Source organism: Lissotriton helveticus, chromosome 6, assembly GCF_964261635.1.
Source record: "Lissotriton helveticus chromosome 6, aLisHel1.1, whole genome shotgun sequence".
In the NCBI taxonomy this organism is placed as follows: Eukaryota; Metazoa; Chordata; class Amphibia; order Caudata; family Salamandridae; genus Lissotriton; species Lissotriton helveticus.
Window position 1 is genome coordinate 2083481993 of NC_136067.1, and position 25120 is coordinate 2083507112.

Consider the following 25120-nt stretch of genomic DNA (forward strand, 5'->3'; position numbering starts at 1 on the left):
ACGGAACCACTGCGTCACGAGCCACGGGTGGGCTGTGCTCATGACGGAGTGGTTCCGCGGCACTGATTCCCTGCCTTAGTGGCCGAATTAGTTAGTGGGCGGAGCCGTGTCAGAACCACTGCGTCATAAGCACAGCGCGTCCGTGGCTCGTGACAAAGTGGTTCTGTCACAAGCATGGTGGCGCTGTGCGACCCCCTCTTTCCCCCCCCAGCGCCGCGGCAGAATTACTGCGCGGCCTAGGGGTTAATCTTGAAAGGCTTAAGGACTCATTTAAAGTTGGACAGGGGGTGCATAGTCCTGCCAGCTATGCTCTCTGCTCCCTTGGTGGAACATCTCACCCTATACTGAGATAACAAAACTTGTTGGATGGGGCGTCCACTCTCAAACTCGCTGTCAGGCCTCTGTGGAGTGTGCAACTGTCCCACGTTTCTAGATTTGTTCTGTAATAGTGGCTACTGTTCTTCTGATGGTACAGAGATACTGTGGAACGCCCATTGTCCATTATAGGTGTCCTGTCTCCTGCTTTTAGCCTTTTCTCAAAGACTCACAACAACTCTCACACTTTCAGTAGTGCATGATATGTGAAAGTGAAACCTGTCAGTATCTAGCAGGGTTTAGCAGCAGCACTAGGGTCCCCTGCACAATGCAGATTCCGAGCACATTCAGCAGCTGAGATGCAAATCCAGCTATCTGCCAATAAATATCTTCGAATGTGCTAATGAAACTGTTAATGCTGATGACCACTTCAGGGAATACAACCTTGCTGTGGGAATACAACTTTGGTGTTCATTTTTCCATTTAGCCAGTTTTAAAAAGGTGACATAAAGTCTAATATGTATACAAAGTAGCTGGGAAAGTATGATTTGGCCAAAATCAAACAGTTTGTTAAGGTTAATGCATCACTCTCTGATTTGCTGCAAAAGCTAAAGCATTAACCACCATATTGAATTTTGATGACTTTACCAAGTGAAAACACTCTTTTCCCTTCCCCAAGATAATATCCATTCCAACAGAAGATTTTAAGTTGATTTTAAATAGTCTGAGTAGTGCTAGAAACTGGACCAACGGAATAAGTACAAAATGTACCTATCCAGGATAACACAATTTGACAAAATGTCATGCTGAGAAAAGAAACTGTGTATCTTGGTCCCTACGGTTCCCTGTTGACCACAACTGGAATGGCAGTGATTCTATTGACAAGGCCAAGGTGTTGCCTTTCCGAAGTGTTTATTTCAAGCATATTTAGGTGGAGTGGTGAAGCTGAGATTGGATGAAAAGATTCATATTACCAAGGCCAAAACAAACCCATTGGACTAGGTATGGTGGATGTGGGTTACTGGACAGTATGCTTGGTAGATACTGATATTTACCACTGTTGTTTCAATCTTTATGACTATTTTATTCCCTTAGGATACCAAATTTCACCATTTTTTAAACTTGTCTTTCAAAAGTTGCAATAGAAAGTCAACATACGCCCCCTGTCTGCTTGCACCACCAGTTCCAGCATGGCATGGAGGTCACCGTCCATGCCTTGCTGGAATATTTTTGCAGTTCCCATTGCAGGGCCTGTTTTTATCGGCACAGCCATGAGAATGGCAATAAGACAGTCCGCCTGCACAAGAAAAACTCATAATTAGGTGGGTGGTCTTTGCTCAGTAAAGTTAAGACTCCTAACTTTAGGACTCCTAAATGCCTTCTCGGAATACCAAAAGGATTTTCCTTAGTTTAGAAGTCCTAAAGTTAGGAATCCTAACTTTAGTACTCCTAAACTGGGAAAAATCCTAACTTTAAGACTTTCGGTATTCACAGAAGGCATTACAAGTCCTACAGTTAGGACTCCTAACTTCTGTGAATATCGAAATGAGTAAGTGCCTTCTGTGAATACCAAAATAGTAGTAAGTTTAGGATTTTGTCTTAAGTTAGTTCTGTGAATCGGGCCCAGAGTGCCGACACTGCGGACCCAGGCCTTACTGCTCACCTGCTGCCACCGATGTGTCTCCAATCATGTGCCGGTACACACTGCAGTCCCCCTGGTCCCTCCTCTGAAACAGTTTCCAGAGACATGAATGGCAGCGCCCATACAGTGGCACATGCCATCATCGCTTGCCCGCCCCTGCGTACACAGGCTGATGCACCCCAGCCCCTCCTGCCACTCAGCGGTGATTGCTCGCCCCTGCACAACCAGGTCTCACTGCTCACCTTAAGCCACCAGCTTGTCTCCAAGAGAGCCCACCATGGGCCGGTGGGAACTTTATGCCTGGGGCCCACGACCAAGGACCCTTCACATCATGCAACCGCACTGCAGGACACCAGGTCACACACTTGATTCTGGGTCTTGATTTCGCTATGGCAGTGCACATGACATCATTGCAGGCTGCAGACCCGATCAGCAATTGAGGTGCTACTAACTCTGTGATCCGCGATACTACACCGCGAGAAGGTGGTCCCATAGCGCCCACTGGCACAGGCCTAAACTGTGGTCCAGCAGGGCTCACACTAATCTTACCTGTCCAGCCCGCCAGGACGGCACATCATCGCAGTCTGCACACCCGCTCAGCACTTAAGGTGCCCCCATATCAGTGCACCGAACGACACCATCCTGTGACGGTGTGCCTGTTCCTGCCGCATTGTATACAGTGCCACCAAGTCTGTGAACCACAAGTAACCCTGGGCGGAACACTATGCTACGCTCGTGGAGTGTGCGTAGTTTGCGCAACTACGCGCTACGTGAATTGCACGTAGCACAGTGCAAAAACGCGAAGCGTAGCAGGCATTTTTCGGTCGCTCGCTGTCCTCAACATCAAGTTTGCCATCACAAGAGAGCAAAATTACAATCCTGGCAAGACTTTTCCTTCGTTCACGAGTAAAACAACTACGCGAGCGACAGAAAATGACCGCTTGCACTGTGCAAGATGGCGTTTGCAATGATTGCACAGTGCGGACAATCATCCGGCACTGTGCAATCAGTGCAAACAGCATTTTCCCTACTGCACTACGCAGTTCACGTAGCTACGCGCAGCGTGCGTAGTGTGAAGTGCACTTTGCGTAGCTACGCGTAGTGCTACTACGTGAACTACGCCAGGGTTAACTGCAAGCCATGGACGCTTTATGATTGAGTCTCGTGGTGCGGACTTCATCATGTCACCACCCGCCCTTGGCACTGTGGTCTTGCCGGGACGTAGGCACTCAGTCATAAATGATAGTCACAATTAGACACCCAGTTACAGGGCGGAAATGGCTTCCGGCACGTGCGCCAGGCCCTTTTTTTTTGCAAGGCTCACATGGCCTGTGATGGCAGTGCTGGATGGGTGTGGTGTGGGTGTAAACCAGCCGTAAGGGAGTGGCTGTGGCATGCTGTCAACAAGACCTGTGAGCAGCAGATCCCTACAGGGGTAGACCTGGGACATGTAGCATTGTGGTCCTCTCCTGTGAGCATAAGCGGAATGGGCTGGCCTGGCGTATGCCAGTCCAGCGTAAAGGTGTGAACAATGACCCCCGGGCTCTGGGCACGGTTCCGTTCTGAGATGGACAACGAAGTAACTAATGCGTGTGTCTCCGTTCTAGTGTAAGCACCACCTGTACCACAATGGGCAATGTGTCAACCTGTGACTCAAGTCCCACAACATGAGCAACATGGACGTAGGGGAAAATCATTGACCGTACATTCATCCCTACCTCCACACTAGCAAGTTCATAGACATGACACATAGGTGTGAAAATTAATGTTTAATGCACATTCAGTGGAGTGTTGCAGCTGGAGCAGCACAGGGCAATGCAAACCCCACTTTACATTGCTGGCCCATGGAGGGCCAGCCAGAGTCCTTCAGGGAATGATAAGTACATCAGTAGAGGAGGAGTTCAGTCCACAGGTTGATAGCTGTGTCACTGGTGTGCCTCTGGCTTCTGTGCTTCTACAGTGCTGGAATGTTGCATCATTGGGTGCATTGCTCTCTTGATGGGATTTGGTGGTCAGGAGCATGGTTTGTCCGCAGATGTGCTATACTTAATTGTGCATGTGTGACATTGTGCCCATCTCCTCCCGTCCCCCCAGTCTCTGGTCATTACTCACCATGTTGCTGTTGTGTCTGGTCCTGTTGAGCAGTGTTTGTTCCCACAACTTCTGCCACAGTCTCCCCACTGATGACTGTTGACACCATTTCCTCCATCTCATCCAGCTCCTCCTGTGGTGCTGGGCTCCCACCTCCTGTCTGCATTGTTGCCTTCTGGTTGTTTGCTAGTTTCTGGTTGGTTTTGCCCTTGACATAATTTCAGCGCCTCTTGACCTGTTCCCTTGTCCTCTTTAGCACTCGAATTGCATTCACCTTGTCCAGGATGGTCTGCCATATTCCATTTTTAGTTGCCAGTGACACAGTGGAGCTGACAAACAGTAGTTGATGGTGTTCTACCACCTCCGTTATCAGGATCCTGTTTTCATGCGGACTGAACCTTTTCTTCCTACTCTTCTTGTCCTTGCCCTTCCCTGACACCGAGGTCCCTGGCTCGTCATCCGGGGGGCTTGTGAGGTTCTGGTTGTCCTCTGCACTTGCCTCAGCTGACTCCATTGTGCTTCACTGCTCTTTGACTTTTGTATGTATTCTTTTTTCAACTTTTATAGAGCATTTTCGTGCAAGGGGATTGCAGGCTAGTGACTGTTTTTTGCTGATTTTTTTGTCGCGATTGGCGTCATCGCAGCTTTTTTTGCATTTGTGTTTTGCATTTTTGCGGCGTCACGTTGACTTTATAACTGACATTTAACACATTATCGTTAGCCTATCCATGGTACCGCTGGCTTGAGAATATCACGTTAACACAGAGTTATTTTCCCGTGATAGACTGCGATGTGAAGGGTTGCGTTAAGCAAAATTTGCGGTGGTTATCACACGTTCTTGAGAATATCCCCCCTAATGTCTCAACATTGTCTGATATGCAAGATTTATTTCACAATATGCTTTCCAATTACCTATCCCTTACTACTAGTAAATGCTCATCTCAGAGACATGTTAAGTTCAAGCCATGCGATTACATTTTTATCACACCCTCAGACAACATTGCATTATTTGATGCATCCCTTATGCTTAATTTGTTCTAAACCATTGCCTCAAAACAATTTAACAAAAGTTTTGTCTAATCTCGTAATTGCTTTATTTAATGTACATTATCTACATCCATCTCTCATTTAATGATAGGTGAGCTTTTACAGCTATTTAAGTTGCCAAAACATGATACTCATTTAGGCACTAGGTGGCAGTGAAACCTTAACATTTCTTTTCTCTTCCTGATGTGCCTATTTGCTCATGAATGATGGAAAGTAATTACACCTGTCCTCAGTAAAAAACCTTTAGAAACATCACATTGTATCCAATCACTCATTCATTCAATTCCTTGTTGTAAATTAAATATTCAATGCTAATCTTCTATCTTTATAGAGTATATCCTTCCTGTAAACCTTTCCTTCCCACCTATCACAAAAAATTATGCTTTATGCTACAGATTATTATGGTGATATTCAGTGGTTTCTAAAGAATTTTAATTTATCTGTAATTCCATGTTACTAGAATAACAAGGAATCATCAAAATTCCTCCGATTCTGCCAGCAGAATTGAGAATTACATCCAATCCTACTTACAAACCACAGTGGGAAGATCCCAACCAACATTCCACAAATTCCTAGAAACCTTCCAAAGCTCCTAACAACTAAGGACGGAGCAGCCAATACGGTAAATCAACCCCGACATTTTTTTAACAAACCAGCAAAATGCACAAAACCCTACAATCAAACACATACATGATAAACAGAGAGAACTTTTTATTTGTAGAAAAAACTAAATATCATGGATATTAAAATATAATACAATATATATACTACAAATACAAATATGGTACTTGCACTTGTTTAGTTAGAGTTTTTGGTCCATCTCTACCGAGCAACAATCCAGTCCACATCGATCTGTCTATCTATCTATCTATCTATCTATCTATCTATCTATCTATCTATCTATCTATCTATCTATCTGTCTTTTATCTGTCTATCTATCTGTCTTTTATCTATATAGCTATCTGTCTTTTATCTATCTGTCTTTTATCTATCTGTCTGTCTGTCCGTCCGTCCGTCCGTCCGTCCGTCCGCCCGCCCGCCCGTCTATCTATCTATCTATCTATCTATCTATCTATCTATCTATCTATCTATCTATCTATCTATCTATCTATCTATCTATCTATCTATCTATCTATCTATCTATCTATCTATCTATCTATCTATCTATCTATCTATCTATCTATCTATCTATCTATCTATCTATCTATCTATCTATCTATCTCTCTATCTATCTATCTATCTATCTATCTATCTATCTATCTATCTATCTATCTATCTATCTATCTATCTATCTATCTATCTATCTATCTATCTATCTATCTCTCTATCTATCTATCTATCTCTCTTTCTATCTATCTATCTATCTATCTATCTATCTATCTATCTATCTATCTATCTATCTATCTATCTATCTATCTATGTATCTATCTATCTATCTATCTATCTATCTATCTATCTATCTATCTATCTATCTATCTATCTATCTATCTATATCTATCTATCTATCTATCTTTCTATCCATCTAATTAGTGATAGCATCTCTATCACTATGATAAAATCTGATTTTGCACTCATAACCTTGGCTGTGTTTGAAGAAACAACACGGTTCAAATTTGAAAGCTTCTTCCAGTTGGTCTAGGAAAGAGTCAGGGGCCAGGGTGGAGATCTCTCTCTGATATGGGGAATATTGCTTGAAAAGGGTTCACAGTCCCCCTCAACCAAAAGCCCAACTCTATAGGCTCTATGGGCCCGATGTAGGTAAATCTGAGGCCCATTGATTCCTATGGGCCTTGAGGCCCATAGGAACCAATGGCAATTACCGAATCGGTAAATACCGATTCGGTAAAATTACCGAATTGACAAGGGGGACAGGGTGTCCCTTTGACACCCTTTTGCACCCCTGATTCAGGCTTGTGTGCCATGTGGCACACATACATGCCCTAAGGGCATGTATGTGTGTCACATGGCACACAAGCCTAAGGGCATGTATGTGTGTCACATGGCACAGGTGTACATGCACAGATGTGCATGTACACAGGAATTCGTTATTTACCATCAAATAGTATTTGATGGTAAATTACGAATTCTGAAGGGCCTGTGGCACTATTTTCAGTGCCACCTACATCACAAATTAGCGATTCGGTAAATTTACCGATTCGGTAATTTACCGAATCTGTAAATTTACCGAATCTGTAAATTTACCGAATCGGTAACTCTAAGGCCCCCTACATCTGAAACTCCAAATACCGGTCGGTAACGGACGAAATCGGCCGTTCCCGACCGGTATTTGGCCTCTTACATCTGGCCCAAAGTGCTTCTTGGTGCTTATTTTACTTAACGCTGGGTCTACTGATTGGATTTTCTGTCACAATGGTGTCATTTTATTTATTATACTTTCAACAATTGGTTTGGGATTTTTCTTCTTTTGTGGTTTTGTGCTTTCACTTTATTACTGTTTGAGTACTGCATGAATACTTGCCTCTAAGTTAAGTTTGTCTGATTTGTGCCATGCTACTGGGTGGTTAATCACACATCTATTTAGTGACTTTTGTTGTGCACTCTGACAAGAACTGTGTTTATTTTTTGAGTGAGGTTTCCACCTCATCTACCTAGTATCCCATGTTTTTACAAGAATGAATAGGTATTAATCTAAAGCGTGATACATTGATTAGAAAACAATACGTTTTGAACAATATTCACACTTGATAAGTGTGGTCTTCAACTGAGTTATATCTTTTAAGACAGCCTAAATTAGAGAAATAGAGTTTAAAATACAGCCCCAGAAGGTGCTATGTGGGTTATCGTCCCCTCACTCCTCAACCACACAAATGTTCTAATGTCTCCACGCGTCCTTAGAGGCTTTCCAATCCACTCTATTTAGGCCCACACTGTGAGTGGCTAGTTATCAGATTTGATATTTATAACACTGGTAAAATCCATCAATGAAGTGTTTGGAATTTATAGGGTGCAATAATTATCACATATCACAAGTTTTGTATTGGAGCTCGCTTTTTTATTGCACTTAGTACCATCACTGTCCTCAAAATTAAAAAGAAATTATAATTCCAATATGTGCTCGAATAGTAGCTATCACACACATAACGAATTATCGGGCCACTTGTAATGGAAGGCTTTAAGTGGACACTTACTATTTTGAGCACTGGTTTTAACATTTGCATATTCAACTGCATCTTCTGCACATTTTCGCTCTTTCTGCGGCCTCCCTTGCCCCGTTTCACCGCGGCTGGTTGTGCCGTTTGAGTGGAGGGCAAGCCGCCATCTTGGGCTGTGATGTTCCTGGAGCCTGGCCTGAGTTAGCGGTCTTGCGCTTTTGGGGAGGCAGGGCATATAAAGCACATGTGTTTCCGGGAGCGCAGCGGGCGCATCGATGGCGCGCCGAAGGTGCACCTAAGGTAAGCCCATCTGCTCCCGTCAGCGCCCCGGCAGCGCACAGGGCCAGAAATGCTGCATGTTGAGGATCTCATCATTTAGACACTCCTATCATATATAGTCGAGAGTTACTTCACTCTCTTAATAAAAACCCTTTGTGGCAACTGTACGCCATGGGAGGTTTTACACTCTATGGCGCGGTCCTGCTCTATATGTCAGTTTCATTTTAGTAGCTCTGCCTTTACTCCTACCCCTCCGGTTAGCGGTGACCCCTGTCCTAAAATTCGCGCTGCCCTCATTAATGCGCGCTCTCTAGTCAAGCATACGGAGGAGGTTCACGAGCTGATAATTGATAATTCGCTTGACCTCCTATTCGTTACGGAGACATGGTTGCACACCTTCTGTGCTCCGACGATTGAGTTGGCCATTCCCAGGGGTTTCAAGATAGCGAGGCTAGACCGTAGTTTGGGCAGAGGGGGAGGGTTAGCAGTAATTTATAGGGACAAATGGTCTTTAAAGAAGGAATGCTCAGGAGCTATTGAGGATGGGGAAGCATTGGAATTTTCGATAGCTCTCTCTCCGCAGTTCACCTTGGGCGGGATGCTGATTTATCGGCCCTCTGGGCTCCTTTATTAAATCTTTGGAGGAGGTAGTCGCCCAGAGGGCGCTGAGGTTCCCCAGGTTCTTGCTCTTGGGGGATCTTAATATCCATATGGATTTTCCGACAGCCCCGGGGGTTAGGGATCTGGGGGATCTCTGCGATCTAGTTCATCTGAGGCGACGGTGTCAGGATACCACTCACCTTGGAGGGCACTGCCTTGATCTTGTCTACTTCAATTTTAATATTACATCTGACATCCCACGTCCAGTTACGTGGTCGGACCATTTCTTGGTAGGCTTCTCTTGGGAGCTTGACAGGACCCGCGCTTTAGCTAAAGAGCATCAAGACCCCTTCCCCCAGAAAATTAGTATTCTGGCCTTAGCAGTAGCTCTGACCCATACCCTTCCGGTCAAGTCTCATAATATAGAGAAAGCTGTTGAGAATTTCTCGACCTGGATAAGCTCCTCGGTTAGCTCGCTACCACAGCATAAAGGTAAAAAGCGGCCTAGAGCCTCTCCTTCCTCTCCTTGGTACACGGAACATCTTAAAACCTTAAAGATAGGATGTAAGGAGCGTGAACGGATTTGGAGGCGGGAGTACTGCCCAGTAGCTAAGGCGGAACTCCGAGCAGTGCAAAAAGACTACTATGCCGCAATTAAGAAGGCTAAAGGAGACCACTATGTGGCCAGGATTCGCAAGGCCAAAAACAACAGTAGAGAAATTTTCTCTATCGTCAAAAGCTTTACGTCCCCAGTGGCAGAAACTTTGTCGGCACCCATATCTGCGGGCTGGTGTGAGAAACTGTCCACTTACTTCATAGAAAAAATACATAAAATTCAATCGAGTCTAAGCCTTCAGATTTGGTCTATCCCCCACCTGTTCAGGGGGCTCGGGATCACTATGAACCTTCCCGTCTCCCTGCCACATCTAATAGCATAGAGACGAAAGATGTTATGTGCATTTTTAGAAAAGTCGAAGTGATGGACGTAATGGCCATCCTAAAAGCACTGAAGTCCGGGTCCCCAGTTGATCCTTGCCCGGCTAGGGTTTTGAGTGGTGTGGCGGAAGTTATTGCTCCTATAGTGACTGACTTGGTCAATGAGTCCTTACAAACAGGCGTGGTACCTCTTCAGTGGAAACAAGCAAAACTTCTCCCACTGATCAAAAAACCTTCAGCGGATCCTCTGATTATCTCCAATTACAGGCCCATTTCCTTGCTCCCTGCTCTAGCCAAGGTCTGTGAGAAGGCTGCCTTTCGGCAGCTAGAGAAGTTTATGGAATCATCTGGGGCTCTACATCCTGCCCAGTCCGGATTCCGCTCCTCCTTTAGCACTGAGACCGCGCTCGTGGAAGTCACAGAGGCCATTAGGGAATGTGGATGGGGGCGGCAGAGCGGCATTAATTTTATTGGACCTCTCTGCCGCGTTTGACACGGTACCCCACGCCCAGCTTCTCGCTAGGCTAGAGGATATTGGCATCACAGGCGCGGCCCTCAGCTGGGTTAAATCTTTCCTCACAGACAGGTTCCAACAAGTATGGCTGCCCCCCTACCATTCATCGAATAGCAGGGTTGATACAGGAGTTCCTCAAGGGTCGACTTTAAGTCCCCTGCTTTTTAATGTTTATTTGACGCCTCTTGTCTGTTTGGCCGAGAGCTTGGGTGCGAAAATAATGGCTTACGCCGACGACACCCAACTTCTCTTCACTTGGGACAAGAACAATCTATGTACCGATGGAGTCCGGCAGTGCTTGTCCTCAGTCTTTGCCTGGCTTGCCCAGGCTTGCCTCAAATGCAATGAGGACAAGTCAGAGATACTTCTGTACGGCCCTTTTCCGGTGGCTTTTAAGGAATCCATTTGGCCCAGTGGATTGCCATGCCCTAACGGGGACAGTGGGGCTGCAAAAAATTTAGGGATCTGGTTAGGAGCTTATTTATGCTTCCGGGAACAAACCACGCGGTTGGCGGGTACTTGTTTTGGTACCCTAACCATTCTCCGGAAGTTTTTTCCCCTTCTTCCCCAAGTGGCAAAAGAAACAGTAGCCAGAGCTCTTATTCTCTCACGTCTGGACTACGCGAACGCCCTTTACATCGGTGCGCCTGACTTTTTGATTCGCAAATTACAAGTGGTCCAGAACGCGGCAGTGAGGCTCCTCTTTGACATTCCAAGGAGACTCAGCGTACGCAAGCAGCTTAGGGAGATACATTGGCTTCCAGTAGCTCAAAGAGTACGCTTTAAGACCCTGGTATTGGCCTTCAAAGCCTTACATGGCCCGTGCCCTTCCTACTTAAGGGACAGACTTGTTTTCTACCAACCATCCCGTCAGCTGCGATCAGCCACCCTTAGACATTTGGTTATTCACAGATTTAAGAGAGTTCGTCTAGGGGGGCAATCTCTGACAGTTAGAGCTGCTCAGATGTGGAACAACCTTCCCGACGTACTTAGGCACACGTCAAACCTCACAAGCTTTAAAAAACATCTGAAAACACACTTATTTAGGCAAGCCTTTTAGTTTCCCTGTTTCCTTTAGCTGACACCACGATCCTCTCTCGCGCCAGGACAGTTTCGACTAGCAGTGCGCGTTACAAGCAACTATATAACATATAACATAACACATTTGTATATGCACTAAATACAGTTTTAAGGACAATTATGACACTTGCTATGCCCTGCCACGTGCACTCCATACTCTAAATAACCTGTTTACAAAGTATTTTTTTGTACATAAACACATATTGCACTCCAATAATAGGAACAAAGGGAATCTATTGAGTAGGCAAGCCATTGAATTGGCAGAAATAGATGAGACTATTTTAACAAGCTGTTGGTCCAAAAAATCCCCTGCATGGTGCTGCCCTTTCCTGAGTTCCTAACTGGCCCTTACATAAGATGGAAGAATATTGCTGACATTCTTGAAGCTGAAGGGAGGTGACTAAGGGAATGAAGTGAGAGGAGTGAACACAGAGCTTCTTTACAAGTTTAGAAATTAAATTAGGCCTTACACTTGGCAAAAAGCTTCAAATTACTCTACTGGAACACTGGCATTTTGTGACTTGTAGGACTGAGGAGTGGATGGCAGCCTCTGTTGTGCAACATGGGGGACCACATTCATTTGGCTGATGGCAGCCAGGTTCTGGAACCTCACACCACTTTGCACCTCTGTTGTGGGAATATCCGTCTGGAGACTGCACTGTTGTGTGAAGCATCAAACTGCACAACAGCGATGTTTGAAGTTTGAGAGGAGAACCACAGCAAACCAGTTCTGAAGCTGCAGATTCCTGATACACATCTACTGTCTGATTTTTGTATATAACATCTTTGAGAGGCGTTCCTGTGTATTGTGAAGTCGAAGCCAGACACCATTTGCCTTCCGTCCGTATGCAGCCATGCTCGCAGCCTCGCTGGTCGTCGCTGCACTTTAAGCGGGGCAGTACGTGGCCTGCTCCGGGGTCGCCTGCTGGCTCAGCCTAGTCTAATCCCAGAACGTAGTTGGGTATAAGTTCCAGGACCCCTGACCCTCATGGTAGGTCACTCCCCCTCCACGCAGCTCCGCCTGTGTGCCCCTGCTGCCGCTGCCGAGTACCCGCTGGTAAGTGTGCTCTACCCCCGTTCCTGTGCCCCGTTTTCTTGACCTCTGTGCCACTGTTTTCCCCCTCTGTGTGCCCCGTTTCTGCTTCTGTGCCACTCGTTTTCCCCTCTGTTGTGCCCCGTTTTTTGACCTCTGTGCCACTGTTTTCCCCCTCTGTGTGCCTTGTTTTTGCTTCTGTGCCACTCGTTTTTCCCCTCTGTGGTGCCCCATTTTTTGACCTCTGTGCCACGGTTTCCCCGACCCCTGCCCACTCGCTGCTCCCGCTTCCCAGCTGCTCCTCCCTCCAACCTCCCCATATATGCCGGATGCTGCGAGTCCGCTGCGCGTCCGCGCCTAAGGCAAGCCCGTCTGCGCCCGTCTGTGCCTGGAGCGCGCCCAGTGCCAGAGCCCCTGGACCCCGTGAACGCCGCAACACCAGACTCCGCTACGACGCCAGCACCCTCCACGCACTCAACGCCGGCCGAAACCACACCTGCTTCCAGGCCAACCCAAAACGGACCCACGTACCATTCTCCTGCCGCACCTGCAGCTGCACCTGCGACAGAGCCACCAAGGACTGGACCCAACCACCTATGCTGCATACTCCTCAACACCCGTTCTGCACGCAAACAGGCCGTCGAGCTCTGGGATCTGCTCGACACCTCCACCCCAGACGTGGCCTTCTTAACCGAGACCTAGTGGAATGACTCCTCGGCGCCCGACATTGCCATAGCCATCCCAGAAGGCTACAAGATCACCCGCAGGGATCGCACCAACGGAATTGGAGGAGGAATAGCCGTCGTCCACAAGTCCACCCTCAAGGTCGCCACCCACCCAGAGGACACCCTCAACACCGCCGAACACCTGCACTTCCGGATCCACACCGACCCCAACACCACCCTCAGAGGTACACTCGTCTACAGACCCCCCGGACCCTGGGCTCAGTTCAGTGACTCCATCGCCGACCCCGCCAGCACTCGCCTCTACAGACTACATCCTCCTGACCTTCCACCTCGAGAACAACGACGACGCCAACTCCGCCACGCTGACAGACAACCTCGCCAACCTAGGCCTCAGACAACTCCTCACCACACCCACCCATGCCGCCGGCCACGCGCTGGACCCCATCTTCTCCACAAGCACCCACGTCGCCTTCGACCACACCACTGAACTCCACTGGACCGACCACCGCTGCATCCATTTCACCTTCAAGAAACCAACCACGCACCACCGCACCCAACAGCTGCCTCGCCACTGCTGGAGAAAAGTCACTGAAGACCAGCTGATCACCGCCCTCGCCCAGAACCCACTCACCGACCCCACAAACCCAGACGCCGCAGCATGCAACCTCAGACAGTGGATCGACGACTGCCCCAACACCCTCACCCCACTCAAGAAACCCTCCAACAGCCATGCCAGCAAGAGAGCCACCTGGTTTACCGACGAGCTCCAGACCTCCAAACGCGCATGCCGAAAACTGGAGAAGAAATGGCTCCACTAACGCACACCGGACAACCACGCAGCCCACAAGGACGCCACCTGCAGACATCACCACCTCATCAGATTAGCCAAGAGATCCTCCTTCAAAGACTGCCTGGATAACAACGCACAAGACAGTAAAGAGTTCTTCAACATCGTAAAAGAACTCTCCAATCCCAGCGCTAACGCCAACGACATCCCGCCCTCACAAGAACTGTGCGACTCACTGGCCATCTTCTTCCACCGCAAGATCGCTGACATCCACGACAGCTTCAACACCACGACCGCCCGACTACGCCAGACTCCACCTCCCCTGCGAACACCACCAGCGCCAACCGCCTGACCTCCTGGTCCAACGTTAACGACGACGAGACACGCAAGGTCATGAACTCCATCCACTCAGGATCTCCATCAGACCCATGCCCACACCACGTATTCAACAAAGCAGACGCAGCCATCGCACCCTAACTATGGAAGGTCATCAACATCTCCTTCGAAACAGCGACTTTCCCAGAAAGCTGGAAGCACGCCGAAACCAACGCCCGCCTCAAGAACCCCAAGGCGGACCCCAAGGACCTCAAGAACTTCCGGCCCATCTCCCTTCTCCCGTTCCCAGCGAAGGTCATCGAGAAAATCGTCAACATGCAATTGGCCCACCACCTCGAAGACAACAACATCTTGGACCCGTCCCAGTCCAGATTCAGACAAAACCACAACACCGAGACAGCCCTCATCGCCGCCACAGACGACATCAGGCGCCAACTAGACAACTGCGAAACATCAGCCCTCATCCTCCTGGACCTGTCAGCCGCCTTCAACACCGTCTGCCATTGCACTCTAAAGACACGCCTCCAAGAAGCCGGAATCCAAGAGAAGGCCCTGGACTGGACCACGTCCTATCTCTCCGGCAGAACGCAGAACGTCCGCCTCCCACCCTTCCAATCCGAAGCCACCGACATCATCTGCGGCGTCCCCCAGGGCTCATCCCTCAACCTGATGCTGTTCAATGTCTACATGGCCCCCCACACATAAGTGTCCCGCCATCATGACCTCAACATCATCCCCTACGTCGATGACACTCAGCTCATCCTCTCCCTCACCAAGGACCCACACACCGCCAAAACAAACCTCCACGAGGGAATGAAGGCTGTCGCCGACTGGATGAGGAGCAGCCATCTGAAACTGAACTCGGACAAGACGGAGGTCCTCATCCTCTGACCCACCCCCTCAGCCTAGGATGACTCCTGGTGGCCGACTACACTGGGAACAGCACCAACACCCACCGACCATGCACGCAACCTAGGATTCATCCTCGACTCTTCCCTCTCCATGTCTAAGCAGGTCAACGCCCTCTCCTCCTTCTGCTACAACACCCTTCGCACGCTCCACATGATCTACAAGTGGATCCCGACCGAGACAAGAAGAACGGTGATACAGGCCCTCGTCAGCAGCAGACTGGACTACGGCAATGCACTCTACGCAGGAGTCCCAGCCAAACAACTACGACGACTACAACGCATCCAAAACGCCTCCACCCGACTGATCGTCAACGTCCCACGCCGCAGCCACATCACCCTCTACCTGAGAGGCTTACACTGGCTCCCCGTCGACAAGAGGATCACCTTCAAGCTCCTCACCCACGCAGACAAAGCACTCCACAATGCCGGACCAGCCTACCTGAACAGCAGACTCAGCTTCTACGCCCCCACCCGCCAGCTCCGCTCTGCCAGCCTCGCCCTCGCCGCTGTCCCCCGCATTCAATGAACGACCTCCGGCGGCAGATCCTTCTCCTACCTCGCCGCCAAGACCTGGAACACCCTCCCTACCCACCTACGGCATACCCAAGACCTACTCGCCTACTGAAGACTCCTCAAGACCTGGCCCTTCGAGCTGTAGCGGCACCGACTCCCCTCAGCGCCTTGAGACCCTCACGGGTGAGTAGCGCGCTTTAAAAGTACTCTGATTGATTGATTGAAAAGGGCATCAGTATCCCATGTGTTGTTCATATCCCAAGTATCTATGGCCAAGGAAGGGAGTATTCCACAGAGAACTCAGAAGACTGCTCTGCAATTATAGCTTCGCAGAGGTGAATGAACATTAACTTAGTCTGAAAGAACTGTGGATCTGTTCTGAAGCACTTAGCAGTATGACTGCTTGGAGAGGGAAAGAGGCTGCTAACCCTGCAGTAGTAGAGCCTGTTCAACAGGAGTGATGTGTTGCATATCCCAGATACCCTAGGGTCATGTAGAAGAGAAAGACTGAGGAGAACTAACTGTGTATCCTAAAGTATTCAGGCCTGAAGTCTCTCTGTGTTGGTCCTTCGAAGAAATCACACAGATCAGAATCTTGTTTACCAAGGCCTAGTCAGGGCTGCGATCATCTATCAGAAATAACCACCCTGTACTTGGATGCATCTGTCCTAATTAATCACCCAGTGTGTGGCCGCATCTGGATAGATTATTCAGCTTGTGCGTGGCTGCAACTGGAGGTCAATGCAGGGCCACCTCTACTTTTATCATGAACAACTGCAGAACAAGCTGCAGCTTTGACTGTCACTGAGGCCTACACTTAATGAGACATCCATCAAAAAACTGATCGCGACCATGACAAACCATGTTTGCCTACTCATGCACCTGCTTGGTGCACTGACAGAGTGCAGGTCTAGTGAACATAGAATGGTACATGGGTGAAGCTGCTGGCTGCTGTGGCATTTCTCAGGAGACAATCTCATGCTCCTCTGAGTGGCCGCAGTCTTCACTACTGCCAGGTGCCCCGTTCATGCCGTTCGATTGAATCGGGCGTTCACATAAGCACATCCCTTAAACCTGCTTATATTAAATGACTAGTTTGGATACTCACTAAGCATATTGAACAAGTTATCGTTCCGGTGTTGGAAAACCTGGAATTTTGTATACATATAGTAAAATTTCGGGTTCATGATATATGCCTGTCCAGACCTTTGAGTCAAATGTAATTCTCCTTTCACCATCCTGAAGATGGTCTAATGGACAAGACCGAAACGTCGAAACGTCGAAACGTCGACAAGCTCATCTATTTTCTTTAATGATTTAATTTGGCAGGAAATGTTTTCTGTTCTGTTAGATTCTTTTTCTGCCTATATGATTTTTTAAATAGATGTCATCACAAATGACTTGAAGGTCACAATGTCTATATATGGTCTGTGTATCTCTGTCATTGTGTTTTTGTTATCATAATTTGTACCCCCATTTTCTTTAATTTTATTTAAATGCCCAAAAATGTAGAAATCTACACCCTTTTTTTCAAATTATCCACGATATATTAAGTTAGATTTAAATGAGCGAATTGATGTTTCCGATTTTTCTAAGGTTGGTTACCATTTTGGACTAAACCACAGAGTAATTTGCATAAATAGCTTGACTGAGCATCACAAACAAAATCCCTTGCAGGCACAGTTACCTTTTATTTCTTGTAATTCCCAAGCCGTCAAGGGTTTAATGGGTTTACCACTGTTTGTTTGATTGCCACAAGGCAGAAGCACCTACAAGTTTCCCATCCTTCATTGGTGTGGGCAGGGAAACTGCTGTGTGCCATTGGTGGCCTTCATGGGACACAGCAATTGAGTGGGCCCATGGGGATGGGGTTCCCAAAGACAATAAAGTATCAGGGTGGGGGCCCCATTCCCTTTTTCAAATATTAGCGGCCCTGATGGATGGGCTCACAAGGCCTTTTCAAAGGTTTGTGGAGAGTTGCCACTTGCCCCCCTACTCTTAACAAATCCAGTGGGCCTTGAGGAATGGGTTAACAGGGGCTAAAAGCTGCCTGGGTAAAAGGGACTGTGTGCTCCCATTCCTTAAAAATACTTTGGGCCCTGGAGACGGGGTTTCCGGTGCAAGGAATGGCCTGGGGTGGCGTGCTCCATGCCCCCTCTCTGCAAAAACACTGTGTGTCCTGAGGGATGGGGTCTCCAGGAGTGAAAGCAGCCTGGGTAAGGGGGGCAAAATCCCCCTCCACAATAAAAATAAACTTGGTCATCCCACGGACCCTGTCCCCCCAGACCCATTAATTAATTAAAAGGGGAGGGGGGCTGTACATTTTTTTAAAATGGGATAGGGGCATTGTTACCCCTAACCAAGCCTTATTAGGCACAGGGGGCCCTATTCCCCAGGGCCACATTATATTATGAAAGGGAAGGTGCCACACGGTCCACCAACCCAGGGCCTTTTTAGACTCAGGGGACCCCATCCATTAAAGCCAAATAAATAAAGAGGGAGCTTTTTTAGGCCCTGGGGACCTCAAACCCTGGGCTGTATTTTTTATAAAGTGAGGTGGCCAAATAACCCCCTCTTGGAGTTTATTAATGTCCCAGGAACCCCATCCCCCGGTGCTTGATTTTAATAAAGAATGAAGCACCAGTGCCTAACCTGGGCACCCGAAAACAATACGTGGTCACGAGGGAAGCCGCAGGCACCCCCATCACCAGTTGGAAAAATGTGTTGCCTTGTTTTCCTGCCCACGTCAGATGCCCGCATCAGACGTTTGCTCCCAGCTGACAGGAGCATATTTAAACTCCCAGGCATTGGGAGCAGACATTGAGTTTTTCCAGTTTGATGGGAGATATGAAATTGCTCCCACCAGACAGGAACCAACCCAGTTTTCACTGCCCCCACCAGTATGGGTAGGGAAACCACTATGTCTGGGGGAGGGCTCCCTGGGACACAGTATGCGGCCCAGCCCACGGGGTTGGAGTACCCTGGGCCATTAAAGGCTCAGCAAAGAAGGTACTTGGCCCGTCCCTTTTAATTTAAGCAGCAGCCCTGGGGGATAGGTTCCCAAGGACTTCTAAAGGCCCCATGGGATTGGGTCATTAGAGCCAAATATGGCTTGGGGTGTTGGGCCACGTGCACCCTTTAATTAAACAAAACTGCCTTGGACCACTATTTTTTCTTTTTTTTGGCTGGGGGTCCAGCATGATCATGGCAAAGAATTGAATTTATTTTCCTAATTTACCCCATGGGGATCACTCTACTCCACACCCCTTGAGGCCTTATATTGTTTACTTTCTACAAGTGCTGTTCAGGATACTTAGGGCCAGATGTAGGTAATTTTATTTTACCACCTCTTAAATACCGAATCATACCGATTCGGTATTTAAGAAGTGGTAAAATAGAAGTACTGAGATGTAGGTAAATCCAGATGTGCATTTACCGAATCGGTAATATTCGGTAATAACCATTCATTCCTATGGGCTTTGAAGCCCATAGGAATGAATGGGCATTACCGATTCGGTATTTACCGAATCGGTAAATACCGAATTTCACAAGGGTGCAGGGGGTGTCACTTTGACACCCTCTAGCACCCCCAAAACAGGTTCGGGTGCCATGTGGCAGGCATACATGCCCTAAGGGCAGGTCTGCCTGTCATATGGCACAGGTGTGCATGCACACATGTGCATGCACACCGGAATCGGTAATTTACCATCAAATTGAATTTGATGGTAAAATACCGATTCGGTAAGGCTTGTGGGACTCAGAAGAGTCCCACCTACATATCAAATTTACCGAATCGGTAAAAATACCGATTCGGTATTTTACAGAATCGGTAAATTTACCGATCGGTAAATTTACAGATTCTGTAAAAATATGCCCCCTACATCTCAAATTCCATTTACCGGTCGGTAACGGCCGAATTCGGCCGTTACCGACCGGTAAAAGCCTACCTACATCTGGCCCTAAGTGCCTTATTATGAGAACCGCATCACCACCATAATCCACCTTCAAGGGACAGGAATATACTGGTGATGCCACTGACGCACTACTGAGCATTTTCTAAGTTGCTTTTCTACCATTAATTTCATGACTGTGAGCCTGCTAAGAAAAAAGTAGCGGAGATGCAACTATGCGGACCCTAACCGAGACCTTGGACGCTTTTAGGCCTAGGGTGTGCATGTTGTGCCCCCCCTGTATTGGCACACCTGTTAGTTCACAGTATGGTATGCACAACATGGTGCATGCCACATCATGCAGGAATGTGCTGCAGGCGCTGTCAATGTGGCACTCTCCTAAGAGACTAACACAGCCGCCACTGTGAGACCACTGCAGCGCTGCACATTCACACTGGATTTAACTCATAATCCAGCAGGTGCACTATGGACTTGGAGGTCCTCCTGCCTGAGCAGTGGTGGTGGTGCTGCAGGAGCACCGCCTAACTCATAATAAGGCCCTAAGTCCCTGAGTCCTGTAATGGTGGCCCACAACACTTTTTTCATGTTGCTGGCAGTCAATTAGAATGCTAGTTCCTAAGGAAGTCTGACTCCTGAGAGAGCAAGATGGCTCAGAGGGAAAAAGGCTCTCTGGGGCAATCAGAATACTTTATATATTTATAAATTGGCACTCCTGTCAGACTCCTGTGAGCCTCTCACGGACCCAACTATTCAGATTTAGAAATATTTTTAAACCTTAATTTCTCAAAAACTACTGAGCAGATTTACACCAAAAAGCACTATTTTTTTTACCAATGTCTAGCTTCTTGCTAAATGTGGTCCAATTCTGTTCAGCAGTTTTTGCTGTAGTGCTTCTTAAAGAAGTCTATGGAAAATGAATTTGGATTTTGTTTTTTGGGTACTTTTTTTTCTCTTTCCCTGCTTGGTGGATCACCCTGAAATTTTCAAGGCACCAAGTAGTTAATTTATAGCACCTTTTTGGAAAGTTTTGTGGTAATTCATCAAAGCACCAGGATTATTAGCAATAAAAATATACTTTTCCTATGGAAACACTGACCTAACTACAACTACCTAAAATATACACATGTGTGCACATACATACATGCATATACATACATGAACCTTTTTTGAATAGATATGTGTGCATATATAACATAAAAAACACAGTCACTTAAATACACACACATTTAATTGTATATTCATATTCATGTTTTATATATAAAACATACAACATAAAAATGGAAGCTATATAAATATAGGGAATATTATGCAAATACAGTACATATAAAAAACTGAATAAACAGAATAAAACAGTTATATTTATTACAGAGTGGCTGTAGCCACTCTGTTGTTATATTTAGGATTCCCAGTGATAAGAATTCCTTTGATGAATCTCCACAAAACTTGCAGACTGACTGTTTTTTTTCTATATATTTGGATGATTCAACGTTTTGCAGTGATTAGATAAAGAGAAAAGGGAGATCCCAAAATGCTTTTTCACCATAGACGTTTCAGACAGACGTAGCAGCACAACAGCTGAACAGATTTCCATTAAATTTGACAGGAATAGAGAATATGGTATGTAAAGCAACCTTTTTGCTAATTCATTAAAATCTTCTCAGCAGTTTTGTGGTTATATGACACTTAACCTTAGTGATGTATTAAGCCACTATATACGACAATAACGTTGTGCTATACTGTGGTACTTGCCAATGACAAGGCAGCATATGATTGGCTAACTGATGCCTTTACAAAAGTAAAAAGAACCATATTGTTTTTATCACAGTTTTGTCAGTATTCCGGGTCTGGGCCGTAGATATAGGTAAACATTGGGTTTTATATTTTTTTTACTACCGTCTACCAAATTATTGATGTGGTTATAGGTAGAGAAAATACTTATGTGTTGCTTTATATTAAAATAATTAAATTACACAATAATTAAAGATTGGAGAATGCTGCAGTACCACCTAGAAAGTACTGAGGCACTTAAAAAATAAATAAATAGGTAAAACATACAAATAAACTGTACTACACTGTATTCCTAAATTATAGTGAGTTTATTTTGTTTTACATATTTAATTTTGTATAAAAAGTTTAACACACTACTACAGTAATATCTAAAATCTACACCGCTCCTTAAAAATATTTAATAGAAATTAGGGGCCATATTATCAAAAAAGGGCGATACATTATCGCCGCTTTTATCAGCAGGAAACTGCCGCTAAAGCGGTGATAATGGGCTTGATAATATGCCCTTGTGAATTCCCATAGAAGCCCAGGTTAACACCAGAACCTGGGCTTCTATGGGAATTCACAAGGGCATATTATCAAGCCCATTAACGCCGCTTTAGCGGCAGTTTCCTGCCGATAAAAGCGGCGATAATGTATCATCCTTTCTTGATAATATGATAATATGGCCCTAAATGTGTAAAAAAAAGGAAAACACAGCTACATTACATTTATATGGAAATATTGTGTATTGTATTGTTGGTTTTAATTTTTACGTATTTTAAAAAAATTATTTTTCACACCATTGCAATGCCAGTTGGACCGGCTTCCGTGGTCCTGTCATAGAGGGTTGGACCTCAGTGGTCATGTTGTAAGTAGTTGGTCCGACCGCTGTATTACAATGCATGCGAATATACCTAAATCCGACTCCTACAGTCCAACCGAAGTTTCAGATCACAGGGATGTTGGAAGGGCCCAATGAATGTAGAGAGTAGACCACACATCGGATCTCCAGCCCCATTAGGATTCATCATTCAAATAAGCTGACCATAGCAGTCCAACTACCTCAGAAGACCTGGTGGTAAGGGATTGATATAGGCCCGAGATCCACCTCTACACAGCTTCTCACTTCCTGTGCCAACATGGAACCTATCCGACACATCCTGCTGCTAATATACCTGCTCGCTTACAGCCAAATTCGAACCCGTCATGGATGCATAGAAGGGTCCCAACGGAGTCTCCATATCATCCCCTCCCTCTGGGTGTGAAATATTGTTAACTCTGCAGCAGTACCACCTACCTCTGATGCAGATGGACCAGCCAACAAACTCTTAAAAGTCAATTCCCACTATTGTTAGGTCAAACCAGAAGCGTCACCATAAATATCACCAATGTGAGTAACAACCATTGGCAAATCCAAGAGCACTGAATCCTTGTATCTCGTGTCAACATATACCCTGATGTTGTGATATGTCAAAATAACAAATATATTGTTTGGGAGGGACAAAATGACAATTAAATATGTACAGTTTACATGCCAGTAAGTCACATTTTAATGCATGTCACCCACGCACCCCTGAGAGACCCCCATGGACACACATCCGAATCAAAGTACTGTTGTAGAGGACACTAAAACATATTCAAACATACATTTCACAAAAACATACAAGTCTAACATAACAGAGGAGACAGAGATGGTGTGCATGTTTCAAAGTGTGTGGCTCAAACATCACTTGTGAAAATAAACAGACACTGCACATCCTCTTACTGAAAACACTCCTACTCAAACTTGACCCACACTATACATCCATAATGTGTTTCACACACTACATACCCTCCTCGAGACACATGCTTTGGAAAAGACTAGTGCCATTGTTTCCCTGGACCAAACATATCTAGAAGGTCCCTGTATGCAACATCACTCAATGTTTGTTCCCACCACATCTGCATGGTTATGCCTATGTCCAGATCAGTGACAATTTACAGGAACACACATGAAAATCTACATGTGTGGACAGCTCAGAAACTGGTATAAAAAAGAGTGTACTAAACAGTGGCACAAAACAGTCCTTCCTTTTGAAGGACATAGCTTTCATCTTCTGTAAAACTCTTATATTATACATAATCTAGCTCCTGTTGAGGTCTCTGTCAAGATATAATCTACTACTCTCCAAAAGCACTGTATTGCCCCTTCACCTATCACCCAGATTACGATAAGTCAGGTCAATGGAATTGACAAAAACTAGAAGCTCATGTCTATAAAGTCCACACTGTAAAGAGACTCTGCAGATGTGGCTATCCAAACCTTTGGGACTTCTGGAAGGCACAGGCTAAGTACACAGTCCAGATTTCACCTGCATCAATGTTACCATGTGCATAGCACTTGTGGCATTGTGTGGATGTATGACAACCAGTATTGCCATATGGTGTCATGTTCATGTAGCTGATGTGTAAGTGCAAGTCCTAAAAACAACACCACAGCAACAGCACCAGTCAGCCATCTATGAGAAATATTTTGAAAGAGCACACATGAAAAGGCATACATGTGCCTCCAAAGAAACTAATACCTATCACAATACTGCAGTCCTTATGTGTGGTGTAACAAATACCTACTTAGCACATATGTAACAAATAATCACTACATATCTCAGGTATTATTGCAAGTCTGAGGATGTGGACATTGGGCAAGGCAAGATACAATACTACCATGGTAGATAACACACAAAGCAATGTGTGCCACAAATGGTATTCATCTCACTCATAGAACTATAAAACATTGATCTTCATCCTCTGTCACTCCATAAGGGTTCCAAGGTTTGATTAGACTTATCACAGCAAATAGATCTGCTATCATGGGGGGAAAAACAACTGTTGTCACACATCCAAAAATTTTCAATAACAACAAATTGCATCAGTTGCACAGGCTGGACAAAGCTCAACATAAACTGTACAGTCTTTATTCAGGGATTTTGCTATGTGATCAAACAAAGGCCAATGGCCAGTCTAAAAATGTTCATGTAGTTCAGCACACTGCTGTGGCACAAAACTTGCCAAATGATTCTTGCCCAGGGAAACCTACCCAAGAATAGGGCCTCCAATGGGCAGTCTGGACACCTCTGAGAAGTCATTGGGGTGGGATGGGGTTTGTATAAGGAGGGCTATGTTGGCTCTTGGGAGGAGTCGGCTTGGAAATGGAAGGGTTGGGACGGTCAGTGGGAGTAATCAGCTCGAGATTGGACGATCTGGCCTCTGGTGTGGTAGGGCTGGACTCGGTTTGGGATGGCTGAGATGTATCATGCATGGCATTTTGTACCCTTTTAAAGTAGTGATGGGCAAAGGAAGGTTAGGAACAGGTTGCTAACTCTTCTACTTAGAAGCTGTGGGATTGGTTTGTATTTCTTACTCTCTTTCGTGGTGTGCGGTTGTTTTGTAATTGAGGGGCCAGATTTTTGGGGGGTGACATGGAAGGGTAGTGTAGGGGTGGGAAACCAGACCATATGGATGTAAGTGGGCAGCTGCGTTAGGAAAAAGATCAAGAAACACATGGTAAGAGTTTTGG